Source organism: Zingiber officinale, chromosome 2A (genome assembly GCF_018446385.1).
Source record: "Zingiber officinale cultivar Zhangliang chromosome 2A, Zo_v1.1, whole genome shotgun sequence".
In the NCBI taxonomy this organism is placed as follows: Eukaryota; Viridiplantae; Streptophyta; class Magnoliopsida; order Zingiberales; family Zingiberaceae; genus Zingiber; species Zingiber officinale.
The window spans coordinates 101715541-101730633 of NC_055988.1; the positions used below are offsets into that span (position 1 = coordinate 101715541).

Genomic DNA, 15093 nt, shown 5'->3' on the forward strand with positions numbered 1-15093 from the left:
TCCCTTTTAGAGCAGTCACTTGGGGATCTCCCAAGGTCCGTCCACTCCTAAGCTCAATTCTATTGCAGTGCTCCATAGAATTGACATCAAACTTGCCAGGTAATTGTCCTGGTGCTCTAGAAGATGAGGAAGCTAATTGGGCAATCTGACTTTCTAGAATCTTTTGATGTCTATCAGAATTATCCATTCTCTGAGTAAGATTTAAAATGTCTTGGTTTATTTCATTCCGAGTAGACATAATTTCTTCAAACATCTTTTCAATTTTAGACATAGGAAATCCTTGAGAAGATTGTTGCTGAAAATTTTACTGCCCGAATTGAAAATTAGGCCTTGCCCCCATGGATGGTCCTTGATCTTGGTTATTTCTGTAAGAAAAATTAGGATGACTCTTCCATCCAGGGTTGTAGGTATTTGAGTATGGGTTGTTCTGCCTTTGATTGAAACCCATGATTGCATCACATTGCTCCAATTGATTGATTTGTGCAGTGATAGATCCTAATGGACATGAGTCATTTGAATGTTCAGAACTTCCACATACTTCACAAGAAGAAACGATGACATTGACCAAATTTGAAATAGCTCCCATATTCTCAAACCTTTTCGTAAGAGCATCCAGTTTTGCAGCCAATAAAGTCACTGCATCAACATCAAATTTTCCTGATGCTTTTATTGTTGAGTTCATACAAGAATAGCCACCACTTCTTTCATTAGCCCATCGATGGTGGTTTTGTGCTACGCTCTCAATTATCTCCTCGGCTTCATCCAAACTCTTGTTCATAAGTGTCCCTCCAGCAGCTGAATCAAGGGACACCTTTGTATGATAGTTGATGTCGTTATAAAACGTATGTAGCACTAACCACCTTTCCAAACCATGGTGTGGGCATTGTCTGAGCATACTATTGTATCTATCCCAAGCTTCAAATAAAGATTCAGAGTCCACTTGTTTGAAGCTTGCAATAAGATTCCTCATATGAGCTGTTTTACTTGGAGGATAGAATTTGTTAAGGAATTCTTGCTCGCATTGCTCCCATGTGGTGATGTTATTTGGAGCCAAAGAGTTTAACCATTGCTTGACTCTATCTCTCAAGGAAAACCCAAATAATAGTAAGCGCACTGCCTCTGAAGGAATATCATTCATTTTCATTGTACCGCATATTTCGTAGAAGACTTCCAAATGTTGATTTGGGTCTTCATGCGGTCCTCCACCAAATTGATTTTACTGCACCATAGATATAATTGCAGGTTTGATCTCAAAATTATTTGCTTCAACTGAAGGCCTTGAAATACTAGATCGAAAACCCTTAGCATAAGGTGCTGCATAATCCTTTAGTGGTCTATTCCCCATAATAGAATGTTCTTATTCTTCTTGTTGTCTTTGCAGAATTTTTCTTCTATGAAATGTTCTGTCTATCTCGGGATCAAGAGGAAGAAGTTCTCCTGCAAAGTTAGATCTTTGCATACACAAGAACAAGATAGTAAGATATGTTTACAAAAGAAAAAGAAAGAAAGAGACTAAATCAAAAGAAAACAGAGAAAAGTTAGACAAGAATGTTAGAATCAAAATGCAGAATTAGAGTTACAACAAAAGGAATTGACAAGAATGTTACACAAGAAAGGAAAAACTTATGAAAACAGAATTCTAAAAGTTAGATTACAACTACACAAATGAAAAAAGAAGTTATGTCTAGTCTAACTCAATTGAAAATCCCTAATGTTATAGCGTAGTCCCCGGCAACGACGTCAAAAACTTGTTGACCTCCGCAAGTGTACGGAAATATCGCCAGTAATATAAAAGATTATCGTATCCACCGGTACTAGAATAAGCATTAAGAATATCTCAACGCGAATTAACTAGACAACAAATCAATGGATTGACAAGTACAAAGTAAATCTATCAAAGGTAAAGATACTAATGAAAGAATAGGAAACAAGAATAAGGGCAATGATAAGGGATGTTCTAGGAGTTTCAGTTTCTTTGTAAGGTTGTTCAATGTAAATGATCTACCAAATCCTTTTTCTCAATTGTCCATCATTTGTAGAAGGTTGTCAGTTCTCTCTTGCAATAGAAAACCGACCTAGGACTGAAATCCATACCTAAATTGATCAATTAGGAATGGATCTATGTTGTCCTTACACGGGCTTGTCTGTCATGTGCGTCCCTCGGATAATCAACATAGGAATCCATCACTCATCAACCCATCAAGATATAAAGATTAATACAACCTATCTATCCTATCCCCTTGAATAACCTTGATTCACCTTTAAGATTCTCCCTCAAACACCCTTACACAGGCATGTTCCTGTCACGAAGATCCCTCGGAAAATCGAATGAGAAATTACCTCTACAAGATCCACAAGATATCTAATCATTCAGTCAAGCATGGTAATTAGGCACAATCACAACAATCCACACAAGAAAGAATAGATACAAACAGGGTAAAATCTTATAAATAGGAAATTGACATATCCACAAGAGTTTTACATCAAGATATCCTTACAAATACTCCCTCCATCCTAGAATAAAAGATCTACTCCATAAATCCAAGAAAGAAATCCGAAGAAACAAGGATTACAAGCATTCTTAATCCCTCAAATCCAAGAAAAGAGAAAAAGAAAACTTATCTACGGAGAAGAATAATCTTCAAATCCAATCCTACGAATCTTGGAGTCGAATTGGTGAAGATCCTCCCTAGAAATCACCGGAAAATCCCTCCAAGATGGAGGGAAATCACCCAAATCTTTCTTTCTCCCAAAGGGGAGAAGATCCCCTTTGAAATGAAGAAGAACCCTTGATGTGAGGTTCACACGACCTTGGCGACTTCCTCTGCCTTCCCCGTTTTTGATGTTTGGCAACCTGTTTAAGTTAGGGAAACATAAATGCAATACATATGCAAATAAATATGTAAATCAACTCATGCATAAATAATGGAACCTAAATCTCTAGGCTCCCCCTTCACCTAAGCTCCCCCTTGAGCTAGGATTTCCCGCAAAGGTAAACTTCTCCCCCTTTGCCTAAACAATCGCTCCCCCTTCACCTAAGCTCTCCCTCGAGTTAGGATTTCTTGCAAAGGTGTATAGGTTTCCCACTTAAACCTAGACTTCTCCCCATTTGCCATACATCAAAAAGAGCTCCAACAATATCCCAATTGTTGAAAACATATCATCCAAATTGACCCTAAACTCATGTATTTATCCCCCATGGATCTCATACATTTAAACGAGTTGACACGGTCAAGAACAACGTTAAAAAATATTTTTAGGCTGGTATCAGTCGACTGAACTAGGTACCAGTCGACTGCCCCCTTCGACAGAACCTTACAGAAGCATTCTGTGGTCGAAATCTACTGTTACCAGTCGACTGGTATCGGCACCAATCGACTGGTATCGACAAAATAAGCTTACAGAAACATTCTGTGCTCAAAAACACTGTTACCAGTCGACTGGTATCTGCACCAGTCGACTGGCACTCTATTTCTGCAAAAATCAGCCTTTTCAGGCCAACTTCAGAAATACACCAGAAATTCCCTAGACCTCCAAAAATTCCCAAATTTTGTGGATAGGTCTATTGAACCCTTATCTACTTGGGAAAAATATATTAAAAAATGTATCTATCACCAATTCTAAGATTGACACAAAATCCAAAACTAGCTAAATGGTTCAATTGAACATTGACCTAAAGTCCTAGTTTTGGCTTCCTCTTGATGTATTTGCCCATACCAACCCACAATGCACCCATAGCATTGGTTTATATGGCATCTATACATCAAAAACTAATTTTCATATAATATAACCCCAATGTCATATTTTCATGCATGAAACTCAACCCAATTGTGCCAACCAAGTATAATAGAGACTCAAATCCATCTCTAATCCCTTTAGCACATCTTGGTTCACTTAAGATCATTTACCATATGCCCCAAAGATTCTTTGAGCTCCCCCTTGAGCTCTTAATCTTAGCCACCTCCCTAGATGACTCATTTACTATGACTAGGCCACTTCGGTGCACTTCAGGTGACACTTGGCCTACAAAACTCTCCTTCTTAACCTTAGACACCTTGTCTTTGGTTAATTTTTTCTTGTCCTAATCTTGGACACCTTATCCTTGCTATAATTATATGCTACCCTAGCATATTCCTTCTTATTGGCCTTGGATAACTCTCCCTTGTTCTTGGTAACACCTCCCATACCAATATTATGTGCTACCTTAACACTTGACCTCCTTTTGGTCTTTGAAAAGATTTTTATATTTTCAAAGAGTAACTCCCCCTAAAAATATGGTAAAGCTTCTATCATTGCACCAACAATGACTTGGGATTTCTAAATAATTAGGAAAATCAAAACTCGAAGTTTTGAGGTTCAAAATTCAATAATGAAACTAAACCTCAACCAAAACTTCACTTTGATTTTTCTTAACCAATCCATACTTGTTTTCATCATGAAAACTCATGTAGACATTATTTAGGATACTTTATCAGGGAAAAATAGTTTTCTATGAAAATACTTCCTATTTTTCAAAGATTGACACAAATTTGAAAACTCTTGAAAACTTCAATATTTTCTCCTAGTTTGTGTCTAACCTTCCAATGATGGTTACTATCAAAAGATAGTCTTCACCAAGGTTTTTCAAAAGTATTTTGAAATTTTCTTCAAAACCAATATCCAACCACGTTCTTTGGGCTCAATGCACATGACTTGTACATTAGCTTTCCCAATGATTGGAAGACACATAACTATGTGTTTTGATGAACCTAAAACTCAACAAGATGCACTAGATCAACATCTTCAGTTTAGTTCACCATCTTAACATCTCACTTGTATCTAACGTGTATTAAAACACATACAAGTTACCTTATAGTTCTTTGTGAGATGTATATTTGGTCTTGCCCTAAACTAAGGGATCATGCATCTCTATCTAGGCATTGTAAAAATCATGATCATCCATCTAGGATGTCACTTGATATGATCCCTCTTGTTGGGGCACTTCCATACATAATAAATGCCTTTTATCCTTAATTATAAGGAAATTGACATACTACATGATGATTAATGGCATACATCAAAATAAGCAATTTTCAAAAGCAAAGCATGCTATAGCTACATGATGTATGTATGACATGACATGACATGATATTTTTATATTTTTCATAATAAAATGAATGCAACACATGATGTCATGACATATAATATGCAATCAATCATGGTATTTTATCATAAATGAAATATACCTAGATAATCTAAGTATCCTTAAACCTTAGCTAAAACCTTAAAATTAAGCCTAGATTGCTTATCTCTTGAAAGAATGTCAAAACCCAACTTGACATTTCTTTTATCCCTTTCTATTTGTGTCAATTGAAATTAAGAATTCAATTCTCAAATATTTGTTTGGCACATATTACTCTCTTTAAGGATCAAACATTTAGATTGAGACTTAATTTTGCTCTTAATCCTTTAAGAACATGCTAAGATCTCAACTAGCCATTTCTAATCCTTTTCAAGTGTGCCAATTTACATGTATTTCAATTCCTTAAGATTTGACATACTTTGTTCTTCCAAATAGTGATTACTTTGGATTAAGGTTAAAAATCTCCCTTAACCCATCAAAAGGAGACCAAGATCCCAACTTGTATTCCTTGTATTTTCATATTTGTGTCAATTTAGGTTAAACTCAAATCCTCAAATTTTGACACAATTTACTCTTCTTAAAGAGTACACTTAATAATCCTTTTCATTTTCAAAGGTTAACAATAACCTTGAAAATGCTCTCAAGTGTCAACTTTACAAAGGTTGGGTTAACTACCTTTCCAATTGAAGTTGACACTCTCTAACCTATCTAGGGTGTAGAGAAAATGCTCCTAGGAACCCAAATCCTATTGGTGATCCTTGGATGCTCTAGGTACTCACTAGGGATGACTTCCATAGATACCTTTCTAAGGACCTTTCTAGGCTTCTTAGAAGCCTTGGTCACTTCCACTAGGTCACTTCTAGGGCTTTCTCCCCTTGTAACCTTATTTGTGACTTTGTTTGGCCTTTTTGGAGCCTTAGTCACCTTTACTAAGTCAACTCTAGGGATGACCTCCCTTGTGACCTTCTTTGTGACATTATTAGACTTCTTAGAAGTCTTAGTCACATTGGTCTTTGTAAAAGTACTCTTAGGGACAACTTCCCTTGTACTTTTAGCTTGACCACTAAACCTAGGGTTGGTCCCATAACTATATGGAACCCTATGAAAGGAAGTCACATCCTTCTTGGCTTTAGATTTGTATCCCAAACCTATATAGCCATTGGATGGCTCTTGTCTAGCTTTTCCTATGTTATGCTCATTTTGACCCCTAAGAATATTTTCCATTCTTGCTAGGGTTCTTTCTAAATTATCAAGTCTTGACCTCAAGACTTGGTTTTCCATCATTGAATTCATAGACTTGGATTTTTCTTGACTCCTATGAGCATTTCTATATCTAGGCATATATCTATAATCCTTAGAGTTATTGCCTAAATTGTTATTTACCTTCCTAGCCTTAGGTGTGATAAATCTAGAATGAGGAGGGATATATTTATCCTTAGATTTATCATGCATTCTATTTTCATGATAAATAGCATTATAACGATTTAAATTTGAACTAGCATTCAAGTTAGGGTTTACCTCCCTTACCCTTGAAGCTCTCTTCTTCTCCCACTTCTTCAAGTGCACCAATTTCTTGAGCTCTCCTTTCCTTGGGCACTTTGTGTGGTAGTGACCCCACTCACCACATGTAAAGCACCTAATGTGCTTCTTCTCCTCCTCCTTCTTCTTCCTACAACTCACATTAGTTTCTAAATTAACTTTAGTGAGTTTAGGGTTTACCTCCTTTACCTTCTTGAGTGAAGGACACCTACTCTTGTAGTGCCCCATCTTACCACACTCAAAGCATTTGATGTGGTCCTTTGTGCTCTTCTTGGTAGTTGAGGTGGAGGGTTGAGCTTCCAAGATCTCCTCTTCCTTGGATTGCTCTTCTTCATCTTCACTTGAAGATGTCGATGATTCCACTTCTTCCTCCCTTGAAGATGTGGATGATACCTCCTCATCTTCCTTCTCCTCCTCGGATGTTGACCTTATGTCAACATCGGATTGGTCCTTCTCTTCTTGGACCAATGAGCCCTTCTCCTTGGACTCCTCTACTCCTTGGAATTGTGACGGGTCTTCATGATAGGCAATGATCTTTTTCCAAAGATCACATGCACTTGTGCATTCACCTACACTCACAATGATATTAGAAGGTAGTAAATTATGCAAAATTCTCGTTACCTCCTTGTCCACCTCCGATTGCTCTCGTTGCTCTTCGGTCCAATGACGAGGTCGGAGGCGTTTACCCTTCTTGTCCGTAGGAGCTTCAAATGGGTCACTCAAGACAACCCATTGATTCCAATCCATTTGGAACCATGTCTCCAACCGCTTCCTCCAATAATTGAAGTCTTCTTTGTCATACGGAGGTGGAATTCGGATATCCCATCCGAGCGGTCCTTCGGACTCCATCTTCTTCTTCCTCTAACTTCTTGCTCTCTTGGCGGTTAGTCCGTAGAAGAGCGACCTCGCTCTGATACCACTTGTTGTGACCGATGTGCCCGCAAGAGGGGGGGTGAATAGCGTCTCACCCAAATCGATGGCTTCCTACGTATTCGTTAGTTGCACAGCGGAATAATACGAAACTAAATACGAATATGAAAGCTAAAGATAAAGAAAAGAACAACCAAACCAATGCACGTCGATGTAACGTGGTTCGGAGATGATGCTCCTACTCCACGGCTGTCCGTAAGGTGGACGATCCCTCAATCCGTCGGTGGATTAGTCCCCGGAAACTCCGGCTAGCTCAAACCGCTCCTTGTGGGTGGAGAAACCTCACCACAACTTCAACCAAGAACAGTTGGACACAAGAGATCCTTGAGCACTTTGGTGACTACTAATTAGGCTTTAACCAAGTCTAATTTCGTCACCTTGGCCGGCCATCCCAAGCTCCTTCTTATAGAGCTTGGAACAAATCAGTAAGCTGATTTGCCCGTTACCAGCCGACTGGTCCTTGCATCAGTCGACTGGTGTCAGCCCAACGGCTCTCTACAGTGCACCAGTCGACTGCTACAGTCACCAGTCGACTGCTACAGTACTGCTACAGTAAACCCTAATTCTAGGATTTTACCTCGAGTACATTCACTCAGCACTCGTTCTCGCCCGACCAACCTAGATCTAGCCTTCTAGCCTCCTCCATCAGCCTTGCGTCCCTCGGATGCCTCCCCATCCTTCACGTCTTGCCTTCTGGAGCTTCCATCGGCCTTGTCATTGTTGTCGGGTCTTCCTTTGCCAAGAGGTCGCACCTCTGGGACTTCATCCATTATCAAGTCGCACTTGGACTTACGTTGCCAAGACTACATGCTTGGACTTACACCGCCAAGACTCATCCTTGGACTTTCCTCCTTTGCCAAGATTACACTTGGACTTACGTTGCCAAGACTACATGCTTGGACTTACACCGCCAAGACTCACCCTTGGACTTTCCTTATTGTACCTGTATCCTGCACACTCACAATGCATATCAAATACAACAATAAACCTAACTTAAACCTTTGCCCAAACATCAAAACTTAGGGCACCTAGATTGCTCCAACAGGAATGACCTCCCTTGTAACCTTGACTTGACCCCTAGACCTAGAGTTAGTTCCATAACTATATAAAACTCTATGATACAAAGGGACATCCTTCTTGTCTTTAGGTTTATATCCCAAGCCTCTATGGCCATTGGATGACTCTTGTCTATCTATCCCTAGGTTTTTGTTCTTAGACCCTTGGACCATTGGTCAATTTTCTAAGGGTCCTCTCAAATTTATCAAGTTTTGACCTCAAGACTCGATTTTCCTTCCATAAGTCCTCAAATTTTAATTTTTGATTAAAACCTTAAGCTTTCTTTTTTCTTAGGCATATATCTAATTTCTTTTGATTTCTTGCTTAAATAGTTATCTACCTTCCTAACTTTAGGTGAGGTAGCCTTAGCATGATATGCTATATATTTTTATTTAATTATATCATGCTTCCTATTTTTATGATAAATTATATTAAAATGATAAATATTAGACCTAGCATGCTTTTTATCATAACTTAAATGAATTACTTCAATAATTGATATCTCGGTTTTGCTTTTGAGAGCTCCCCTTGATTTGATTTTCCTCCTTTGTTCTTGGCCGGATTCTTCCCCTTTGGACATTAGCTCCGATAATGTTCATTTTGCCTACAAGAGAAGCACATAATGTGCTCCTTACCTTTGTGTACAAAGGGACCAACCTCCTTGGTCTTCTCCTTGCCCTTGGGTGTCACTTGACCTTTCTTTTTAGTCAATTTTGGACACTTGCTCTTGTAGTGTCCATTTTTCTTACATTCAAAGAAAATGATATGACTTTTATTATTAACAATTAAAATTGTTATACCTTTGTTTGTAGGGGTGACACTTGATCCTCCATTTGATTTTTCTTGATTTGTGGAGGTGCCACAATCTTCCTCTTCATTTCACCCAGAAGTAGAATCTTCTTCTTAATCCAGTGTCAATGAATAACACTCCCCCTCAATCCTGGAGGTGGAGGCTCTTCATCTTCATCCATCTTGAAGTTAAGCTCTTTTGATGAAGTCTTTGAATTGATGAAATTAGGGCCTCAACTTCCTCTTCTTCCTCTAGCTCTTTGACCATCTGGTGATGAGTCCGATGAAGAGCAGCCTTGCTCTGATACAACTTGTTGGGTCACTTTAGAGCTAGAGGGGGTGAATAGCTCATCTCGCTCACTTGCTCGCTTCGTAGATGTTGTTGCAGCAGATAAACTTGAAGCAGATCTCCCCAATGCCAACACAAGGATTTACTTGGTATCTATCTCAAGATGAGGTGACTAATATAAGAATCTAGCCCTCTCTCACACATCCACTATCAAAATACTCCTCGGAAACACTCCGGAGGTGGAGAAACCTCATATAAGTTCTCAATACAACAAGAAGAAAATGAGAAGCTAAATAAATGAAATCATACAAGATTTACAACAATAAAACCCTAGCTTGCTCTCTTCTTGTTTGGAAATGTCTCTTGATGCTTGGAAATGCAGCAGTACTTTGCTCCAAGAACCTTCAAGAATCGGCTGTGAAAATCGGAGAAGAAGATGTGTGTAGAGTTACTGAAACAGTGCTCGCGTCCACCTTTTTCTTTGGCTCTTCAAGCGCCTTAATCGATTAAAAACCTCCTTAATTGACTACCACGTCAGCAAGTTGTATAACGACTATTTTTCTAAAGCTTAATCGATTACCCTAGTTAATTATGCATGCCTAATTGACTAGCCTAATCGATTAAGCATGCTTCTGTTTGCATGAGAATGACTCGTAAGTGATTGTCCTAATCGCTTAAGATGTACCTAATCGATTAGGTACCTCTTTGTGCACTCACAAAAATTGGCTTAATTGATTAAGAATTCCGCAATTAATTATCCTAATTGATTACGGCCCTTTCTGTTTTCTCACAGAGAGGTCCTTAAGCGATTACTCTAATCGCTTAAGGTCTTTAGAATCGCTTACCCTAAGCGATTCAGCAACCCTAGCTCTTGAACTCAAGTCCTTGGATTCTTTGTCCAACATCCGGTCAACCGTAACCTATTGGAACTCCTCATTGCCTAGCATCTGATCAAACATGACTTGCTGGGACTTCTTCACCAAGTGTCCGGTCAATCCTTTGACCCACTTGACTTTTCTCCTTGTGTCAAGTGTTCAGTCAACCTTTGACTCACTTGGACTTTTCTCCTCGTGCCAAGTGCTTGATCAATCCTTTGATCCACTTGGACTTTTCTCCTCATGTCAAGTGTCCGATCAATCTTGACTCACTTGGACTTATCATCTCGTGCCAAGTGTCCAGTTAGCCTTGACCCACTTGAACTTCCAATCATCAGGTATTCGGTCAACCTTTGACTTACCTGGATTTTCAACTGCTTGACTTTACTTACTAGAACTTCCTCACTGCCTAGCTTCACTTACTAGAGCTTTTCATTTGGCTTCACTTACTAGGACTTTTCATCACCTAGTTTCACTCACTAGGATTTTCATCTGTCTAGCTTCACTAACCAGGGCTTTTCACCTGTCTTCACTCACCATGATTTTTCATTTGTCTAGCTTCACTCACTAGGGCTTTTCACTTGGTTTTATTCACCAGGATTTTTCATTTACCTAGCTTGACTCACTAGGGCTTTCACACCAAGTGTTCAGTCAATAATGACTCACTTAAATTTTTCTTCTTTTGTTAACTTTTCCATTAGTCTTGCCCTTGTCTAACTTCCAGTTAGAATTTTTCAGTCAAGTATCCAATCAATCATAACCTATTTGACTCTTATTTACATCAAATTGGTCAAACCTTGATCAGAGGGGAGTTACACTAGTAATCTCCCCAAACAGATAATTGCACCTGTAATCTCCATATATTATCAAACATCAAAACTTAAATATCATGACTCAAAGTTAAACCAACTCAAACTTAGTCAAATTGATCTACCTTAACTTAAGCAAATTGCACCAACACTTAAGCAAATTGCACCAACACTCAGTGCACTGATTTCTCCTATTTTGGTGTCGATCAACGTATCACTTTCACCTGCAAGTTCTTCAACGAGCAATGGTGGAGACTTGGTGTTGGAGACTCTCATAATACTAATAAATTAATCTCCAAATCCATTGATGTTCTCTGTGTCTTAACTTTTTTCTGCAAATTTCAAGCTTTGCTAGATAAAATTTAGACTGATTTCTAATTTCTTATTATGATGTTTTTATTTGTTTTATGTGTTTAGTCTCACAGTGAAAAATTTATTCGGCCCTTATAACAACAGAGATCCAATGACTCCTATTGAATGAGTCGAGTTATATTAGGTCAGATAAAAATATTTTTACGTACACTTGCTAATTCTTCGATCATCATTTCTTCGTCTTCTCCGTCTCCTTCGTCTCCAAGTTTTCTTCTTAGCCAAGATGCTGATCCTTTTTGCCATTGTCTCTACTATCCCCCTCTTTGATTGGGTGATCGTTGCCTGGCTAAAAGTAGAGTCTTCTTATTGTCGCTTCAGGCAATCAACTTCTGATTGTTTGACAATTAGCTGAGCTGTAGCCAAAACTTTTTGAGGAGCTGCAACTAATTTGGTCTCCAATTTGGATATGCGGGCCTGCAGATCTCGACAACTTTGACGGATCTCAGGGTTTCGCTGACCTAATATCATTAGTTGGGATATATACTTAGTCCCATCACACAGAAGTTCCTCTACTAAAGCTCGGATGGGTATGTCACTGCTTCTCTATCCTTCTAGGCAAGGGTCGTTGGACTATAAAGGGAGAAGTTTATCAAGTGCTCTTCTTGAACTGGGTCTTGGGATAATTCCACGGTGAAGGGGATGTCTTCTTTACCTAACAAATTCTCACAAACAATACCAATTTGATCCTGCCCGCGAATGTCAATGAGTGAATCACCGGTTTGTTGGCTCTATTGCCAACTGAATCGCCAATTGCCAAATGACAACGAGAATGATGATGTTGTTGGGAGCCTAGACAAAGAAAAATGAGAAGAAGAAGAGTGTTAGAATGACGGTCAGGGGGTTCAACAACGCTTAAGTTAGAGGATGAAGAAGATGAATGTTGGAGTTTCGATTTACATAGGTATGCATATGTACCTGAATACCGAAAAGGGTTACCTTTTTTATAAAGAGACTATAGACTTTTTCCTTCTCATGCTACTATTATTTAATTCCTTAAATAATACGAGACTGGTTCACATCGTTTCTTTTTTTTTTCAAATAATCTAATATTGACACGATGATTTATTCTTTTCTTGAAATAGTCTCGTGTCTTGCGTCGCCGGGGGACTGAGAAGCCAAGGAGGTAGTGCCCGAGAGTGGAGAGCTGGGAGGCACAAGAGGTCGAGAGGCTAAGGAGCCGGGAGTCATGAGAACTGGGAAGTTAAGAAGCCGAGAAGCTAAAGAATCGGAAGGCCTGAAAGGCCGAGAAATTAAGGAGCTGGAGATCTAAAAAATCGAGAAGCTAACAAGTCGGATGTCAACTTATCTTTTTTCCATTAATTAATGAACCACTTCAATAGGTATCAATCTTTTTTTATCTATGTAGTGCCCACTAAACATTCTATGGACCAATGGTATTTGCCCTTCTCACTTAAAGCTGTTGCACCAAGATATATGAAATTATTCTTGTCTCGCGTTTGTGGAGAATTGCTTTGTAGCATGGACTTGCCCTTTGTTGCCACATTAATTATGCATATAATGATCACTCCAAATTTTCAAAGAAGTCGGAGAGCTTGTCACGAACAGCTCGACATCCTTCGCAGCGGCAAATTCATATGAGGAATCTGGTGGCTCAGGTAATTAATTGGAGCAAAAGGGAAGCTGTCACCCCTCCAAGATGACTCATAACTTTTAAGGATGTTATCTTAGATAATTTTAATTATTCATTTAAAATCATCAACTAAAATACTATTTGATTTAGGTAATCATTTCTAAGTAATAATCCATATCCGACATGTCAACAAAATGATGTAACCTAGAATTGAAAAATCTTAAAAAATTAAGATTTTTTTTAATTCCAAGTTAATATTTTTTTACCAAAACTATCTTCTGATATTTATACTTGGGATACAAATACCCCTAAAACTTTTATAATGAAAATTTTATTTCAACATTAAAAAATAAAAATATCTATTATTTTATTTACAAAATAAATTTGTATTTTTAAAAAATATAGTAGAGTTAAAATAACGTACCATTAAAAGTAATTAAACTTAAAAAAAACATAAACTTAAAACAAAATGTAAAATTTGAAAAGAAAATAATAATAATAATAATAATAATAGTTTTATAACAGAGGAGTTATATATTAAAATCTTTAAATAAATAAATAAATTTTTATTATATTATCTAAGTAAAATTAAATAATATTAAATTATATTTTATTCCTCATAATTTTAATTATTTAATTATATAATTTGAACTAAATATTATCCTAAAGATGATAAATCATGAGAGGTATAGTTTAGATCTGAGTTCACTAAAACTACTAGAAATTCTTCCAGAAAAATATATTGATGTGGATATAATTTAAGGGGATATAGGATGAATTAGGGAAATTCTTCCAGGAAAAATATATTGATATGGATATAGTTTACGGGGATATAGGATGAATTAGGGAGAAAGGAAGGAGTAATTTGGTCATATCACTATTAGGGCTTTAAGGAGAAGGAGACACTGTTACAAAGGGGGCGACTTCGTGTTCATGTCATCTGCGCTTGGGGCATCCGCCACCACCAGGACGAGAGAGGGGGTGCCTCTCCCTCACACTCACTGTCGCCGCCTTCTCCCTCATGGCAGGCGAACCACCGATCCCATGTCTCTCTCTCGCTCCATCTTCTCTTCACGCAGCGTCGTGGCACCAAGAACCCACGCCTCTGCCAGGGCCTTCGCCATCGGCCATGATGAACCATGGCCGACTTGTGCAGCCGCTTTCCTTCTTTCTCCACGTACAAGCACCACCACTACCACGAGATCCGGTTCTTCTTCCTCTCCATCGTGTCGCTCACCATGTGGGCGCAGGCCGCCGACCTTCCCTTCACTCATGCTGTAACTTGCATTGTCTCCCTCTCCGCGCTGTCAATCCCTTCTTCCCTTACTTGAGATGCGCAGCATCCCTCCTGTGATGGCAGCCGCTACGTGCTAGTAGCCCACACGTGGGCAGTCCATGCACTAACTCTGCCCTTGTTCCAACGTTACGGTCCACTGCCACAGCCGCTCTTCCCCCTTCTTCACACGCCTCCTCCACTCTTCTCCGTAGTCACAGCTATCATCACCAGTCAGGCACGCCGCCGGCCATCTCTTCGTCTTCCAACGTCGTCATTCGCTCCACAACCCACGGCGAGTAGTCCCCCGTCGTCGACGTCGCTGCCGGCATCTCAGAGCCGGTGATCCGACACTCCGACTCTCGATCCGTAGTGTTGTATGCCTCCGATGTCGATCAGGCCCCCGAGCTCTTGCTGTCATTATGTTCTGACCTGACTTGTGTGATGT

At 39.0% G+C, this 15093-nt stretch overlaps 1 non-coding gene across 1 annotated transcript; it reads left to right on the forward strand.

Annotated features, from left to right (window-relative positions):
* The first annotated feature begins 866 nt into the window (after positions 1-866).
* Positions 867-972, forward strand: LOC122044753. The gene has a single exon (XR_006129764.1). It is a non-coding gene; the product is annotated as a small nucleolar RNA R71 (small nucleolar RNA).
* The last annotated feature ends 14121 nt before the right edge of the window (positions 973-15093 follow it).